This window comes from Taudactylus pleione, unplaced genomic scaffold (genome assembly GCF_031769625.1).
Source record: "Taudactylus pleione unplaced genomic scaffold, aTauple2 ptg000994l, whole genome shotgun sequence".
In the NCBI taxonomy this organism is placed as follows: Eukaryota; Metazoa; Chordata; class Amphibia; order Anura; family Myobatrachidae; genus Taudactylus; species Taudactylus pleione.
In genome coordinates, this window is record NW_028285395.1 from 263,604 (window position 1) to 269,999 (window position 6,396).

At 34.5% G+C, this 6,396-nt stretch overlaps 1 non-coding gene across 1 annotated transcript; it reads right to left on the reverse strand.

The window, feature by feature from the left end:
* Window positions 1-5,396: 5,396 nt before the first annotated feature.
* On the reverse strand, window positions 5,397-5,478 carry TRNAS-GCU (transfer RNA serine (anticodon GCU)). Its single transcript has one exon. It is a non-coding gene; the product is annotated as a tRNA-Ser (tRNA).
* Between the last annotated feature and the right edge of the window lie 918 nt (window positions 5,479-6,396).

Here is a 6,396-nt window from a genome sequence, read left to right on the forward strand (position 1 = left end):
ACTTCTACTATAACAGTAATGGTAGATTTTCACTAAGAGTGTTCTATGTATGTCTTTAATGAAAAGCATTGTTCATTGAAGTAGATTTCTTAATTGAATTAGTTTATTTTTGACATTTCAGTGTCAGCTTCACTTATGAAGCATTATTTGCAAAAATTCCATTTCCAAGCAAACAATTCCAAACCGACGAGGATGGGATTGGAACCCATGAATGCAGAGCACAATGGATTGTGCTCTGCATGCATGGGTTCCAATCCAATCCTCGTCGGTTTGGAATTGTTTGCTTGGAAAAGGAATTTTTACAAATAATTCTTCATAAGTAAAGCGAAGTGAAGTGAAGTCAATCGCCTTAACCACTCGGCCACCTCATCTTTCTGGCACAAATAAAGAAGGATTTTCTGACACCACTTGTCTTGTTTTAAATCAATTCTTTATACATTATTGGTTGTGTTCTCATCAATATCACAGGCTTGTTATCAAGTCCTCTTTCAAGTGAGCCTTTGCTTAAAGAACATTTATTTTACTTTAGACATAAACTACATTTGTGAACTACTACACCATCTTGTTGATCCATCACAAATGACAAAAAATGATAACATACACATTTGGCCAATGACATGACTTCTACTATAACAGTAATGGTAGATTTTCACTAAATGTGTTCTATGTATGTCTTTAATGAAAAGCATTGTTCATTGACGTAGATTTCTTAATTGAATTAGTTTATTTTTGACATTTGAGTGTCAGCTTCACTTAAGAAGCATTATTTGCAAAATTCCATTTCCAAGGAAAAAATTCCAAACCAACAAGATTTGAACCCATGCGTGCAGAACACAATGGATTAGCAGTCCATCGCCTTAACCACTCGGCCACCTCGTCTTTCTGGCACAAATAAAGATGAGTTGTCTGACACCACTTGTCATATTTTAAATCATTTCTTTATACATTGTTGGTTGTGTTCTCAGCAATATCACAGGCTTGTTAGCAAGTCCTCTTTCAAGTGAGCCTTTGCTTAAATTACATTTATTTTACATTAAACGTAACCTATATTTGTGAACTACTACACCATCATGTTGATCCATCACAAACGACAAAAAATCATAACACACATTTGGCTTAGATTTTCACTAAATGACATGACTTCTACGACTTCTACTATAACAGTAATGGTAGATTTTCACTAAGTGTGTTCTATGTATGTCTTTAATGAAAAGCATTGTTCATTGAAGTAGATTTCTTTATTGAATTAGTTAATTTTTTACATTTCAGTGTCAGCTTCACTTATGAAGCATTATTTGCAAAAATTCCATTTCAAAGCAAACAATTCCAAACCGACGAGGATGGGATTGGAACCCATGAATGCAAAACACAATGGATTGTGCTCTGCACGCATGGGTTCAAATCCAATCCTCGTCGGTTTGGAATTGTTTGCTTGGAAAAGGAATTTTTACATATAATGCTTCATAAGTAAAGTGAAGTGAAGTGAAGTCAATCGCCTTAACCACTCGGCCACCTCATCTTTCTGGCACAAATAAAGAAGGATTTTCTGTCACCACTTGTCTTGTTTTAAATCAATTCTTTATACATTATTGGTTGTGTTCTCATCAATATCACAGGCTTGTTAGCATGTCCACTTTCAAGTGAGCCTTTGCTTAAAGAACATTTATTTTACTTTAGACATAACCTATATTTGTGAACTACTACACCATCATGTTGATCCATCACAAACGACAAAAAATCATAACATACACATTTGGCCAATGACATGACTTCTACTATAACAGTAATGGTAGATTTTCCTTAAATGTGTTCTATGTATGTCTTTAATGAAAAGCATTGTTCATTGATGTAGATTTCTTAATTGAATTAGTTTATTTTTGACATTTGAGTGTCAGCTTCACTTAAGAAGCATTATTTGCAAAATTCCATTTCCAAGGAAAAAATTCCAAACCAACAAGATTTGAACCCATGCGTGCAGAACACAATGGATTAGCAGTCCATCGCCTTAACCACTCGGCCACCTCGTCTTTCTGGCACAAATAAAGATGAGTTGTCTGACACCACTTGTCATATTTTAAATCATTTCTTTATACATTGTTGGTTGTGTTCTCAGCAATATCACAGGCTTGTTAGCAAGTCCTCTTTCAAGTGAGCCTTTGCTTAAATTACATTTATTTTACATTAAACGTAACCTATATTTGTGAACTACTACACCATCATGTTGATCCATCACAAACGACAAAATTCATAACACACATTTGGCTTAGATTTTCACTAAATGACATGACTTCTACGACTTCTACTATAACAGTAATGGTAGATTTTCACTAAGTGTGTTCTATGTATGTCTTTAATGAAAAGCATTGTTCATTGAAGTAGATTTCTTAATTGAATTAGTTTATTTTTGACATTTCAGTGTCAGCTTCACTTATGAAGCATTATTTGCAAAAATTCGATTTCCAAGCAAACAATTCCAAACCGACGAGGATGGGATTGGAACCCATGAATGCAGAGCACAATGGTTTGTGCTCTGCACGCATGTGTTCAAATCCAATCCTCGTCGGTTTGGAATTGTTTGCTTGGAAAAGGAATTTTTACATATAATGCTTCATAAGTAAAGTGAAGTGAAGTCAATCGCCTTAACCACTCGGCCACCTCATCTTTCTGGCACAAATAAAGAAGGATTTTCTGACACCACTTGTCTTGTTTTAAATCAATTCTTTATACATTATTGGTTGTGTTCTCATCAATATCACAGGCTTGTTAGCAAGTCGTCTTTCAAGTGAGCCTTTGCTTAAAGAACATTTATTTTACTTTAGACATAAACTACATTTGTGAACTACTACACCATCTTGTTGATCCATCACAAATGACAAAAAATGATAACATACACATTTGGCCAATGACATGACTTCTACTATAACAGTAATGGTAGATTTTCACTAAATGTGTTCTATGTATGTCTTTAATGAAAAGCATTGTTCATTGACGTAGATTTCTTAATTGAATTAGTTTATTTTTGACATTTGAGTGTCAGCTTCACTTAAGAAGCATTATTTGCAAAATTCCATTTCCAAGGAAAAAATTCCAAACCAACAAGATTTGAACCCATGCGTGCAGAACACAATGGATTAGCAGTCCATCGCCTTAACCACTCGGCCACCTCGTCTTTCTGGCACAAATAAAGATGAGTTGTCTGACACCACTTGTCATATTTTAAATCATTTCTTTATACATTGTTGGTTGTGTTCTCAGCAATATCACAGGCTTGTTAGCAAGTCCTCTTTCAAGTGAGCCTTTGCTTAAATTACATTTATTTTACATTAAACGTAACCTATATTTGTGAACTACTACACCATCATGTTGATCCATCACAAACGGCAAAAAATCATAACACACATTTGGCTTAGATTTTCACTAAATGACATGACTTCTACGACTTCTACTATAACAGTAATGGTAGATTTTCACTAAGTGTGTTCTATGTATGTCTTTAATGAAAAGCATTGTTCATTGAAGTAGATTTCTTTATTGAATTAGTTAATTTTTTACATTTCAGTGTCAGCTTCACTTATGAAGCATTATTTGCAAAAATTCCATTTCCAAGCAAACAATTCCAAACCGACGAGGATGGGATTGGAACCCATGAATGCAAAACACAATGGATTGTGCTCTGCACACATGGGTTCAAATCCAATCCTCGTCGGTTTGGAATTGTTTGCTTGGAAAAGGAATTTTTACATATAATGCTTCATAAGTAAAGTGAAGTGAAGTGAAGTCAATCACCTTAACCACTCGGCCACCTCATCTTTCTGGCACAAATAAAGAAGGATTTTCTGTCACCACTTGTCTTGTTTTAAATCAATTCTTTATACATTATTGGTTGTGTTCTCATCAATATCACAGGCTTGTTAGCATGTCCACTTTCAAGTGAGCCTTTGCTTAAAGAACATTTATTTTACTTTAGACATAACCTATATTTGTGAACTACTACACCATCATGTTGATCCATCACAAACGACAAAAAATCATAACATACACATTTGGCCAATGACATGACTTCTACTATAACAGTAATGGTAGATTTTCCTTAAATGTGTTCTATGTATGTCTTTAATGAAAAGCATTGTTCATTGACGTAGATTTCTTAATTGAATTAGTTTATTTTTGACATTTGAGTGTCAGCTTCACTTAAGAAGCAATTATTTGCAAAATTCCATTTCCAAGGAAAAAATTCCAAACCAACAAGATTTGAACCCATGCGTGCAGAACACAATGGATTAGCAGTCCATCGCCTTAACCACTCGGCCACCTCGTCTTTCTGGCACAAATAAAGATGAGTTGTCTGACACCACTTGTCATATTTTAAATGATTTCTTTATACATTGTTGGTTGTGTTCTCAGCAATATCACAGGATTGTTAGCAAGTCCTCTTTCAATTGAGCCTTTGCTTAAATTACATTTATTTTACATTAAACGTAACCTATATTTGTGAACTACTACACCATCATGTTGATCCATCACAAACGACAAAAAATCATAACACACATTTGGCTTAGATTTTCACTAAATGACATGACTTCTACGACTTCTACTATAACAGTAATGGTAGATTTTCACTAAGTGTGTTCTATGTATGTCTTTAATGAAAAGCATTGTTCATTGAAGTAGATTTCTTAATTGAATTAGTTTATTTTTGACATTTCAGTGTCAGCTTCACTTATGAAGCATTATTTGCAAAAATTCGATTTCCAAGCAAACAATTCCAAACCGACGAGGATGGGATTGGAACCCATGAATGCAGAGCACAATGGTTTGTGCTCTGCACGCATGTGTTCAAATCCAATCCTCGTCGGTTTGGAATTGTTTGCTTGGAAAAGGAATTTTTACATATAATGCTTCATAAGTAAAGTGAAGTGAAGTGAAGTGAAGTCAATCGCCTTAACCACTCGGCCACCTCATCTTTCTGGCACAAATAAAGAAGGATTTTCTGACACCACTTGTCTTGTTTTAAATCAATTCTTTATACATTATTGGTTGTGTTCTCATCAATATCACAGGCTTGTTAGCATGTCCACTTTCAAGTGAGCCTTTGCTTAAAGAACATTTATTTTACTTTAGACATAAACTATATTTGTGAACTACTACACCATCTTGTTGATCCATCACAAACGACAAAAAATCATAACATACACATTTGGCCAATGACATGACTTCTACTATAACAGTAATGGTAGATTTTCACTAAATGTGTGCTATGTATGTGTTTAATGAAAAGCATTGTTCATTGAAGTAGATTTCTTAATTGAATTAGTTTATTTTTGACATTTAAGTGTTAGCTTCACTTATGAAGCATTATTTGCAAAAATTCCATTTCCAAGCAAAGAACTCCAAACCGACGAGGATGGGATTTGAACCCATGCATGCAGAGCACAATGGATTAGCAGTCCATCGCCTTAACCACTCGGCCACCTCGTCTTTCTGGCACAAATGAAGAAGGGTTTTCTGACACCACTTGTCATATTTTAAATCATTTCTTTATACATTGTTGGTTGTGTTCTCAGCAATATCACAGGCTTGTTAGCAAGTCCACTTTCAAGTGAGCTTTTGCTTAAAGAACATTTATTTTACTTTAAACTTAACCTATATTTGTGAACTACTACACCATCATGTTGATCCATCACAAACGACAAAAAATCATAACATACACATCTGGCCAATGACATGACTACTACTATAACAGTAATGGTAGATTTTCACTAAATGTGTTCTATGTATGTCTTTAATGAAAAGTATTGTTCATTGAAGTAGATTTCTTAATTGAATTAGGTTTTTTTTTACATTTGAGTGTCAGCTTCACTTATGAAGCATTATTTGCAAAAATTCCATTTCCAAGCAAACAATTCCAAACCGACGAGGATGGGATTGGAACCCATGAATGCAGAGCACAATGGATTGTGATCTGCATGCATGGGTTCCAATCCCATCCTCGTCGGTTTGGAATTGTTTGCTTGGAAATGGAATTTTTGCAAATAATGCTTCATAAGTAAAGTGAAGTGAAGTGAAGTCCATCGCCTTAACCACTCGGCCACCTCATCTTTCTGGCACAAATAAAGAAGGGGTTTTCTAACACCAGTTGTCATATTTGTAATCAATTCTTTATACATTGTTGGTTGTGTTCTCAGCAATATCACAGGCTTGTTAGCAAGTCCACTTTCAAGTGAGCCTTTGCTTAAAGAACATTTATTTTACTTTAGACATAACCTATATTTGTGAACTACTACACCATCATGTTGATCCATCACAAACGACAAAAAATCATAACATACACATTTGGCCAATGACATGACTTCTACTATAACAGTAATGGTAGATTTTCCTTAAATGTGTTCTATG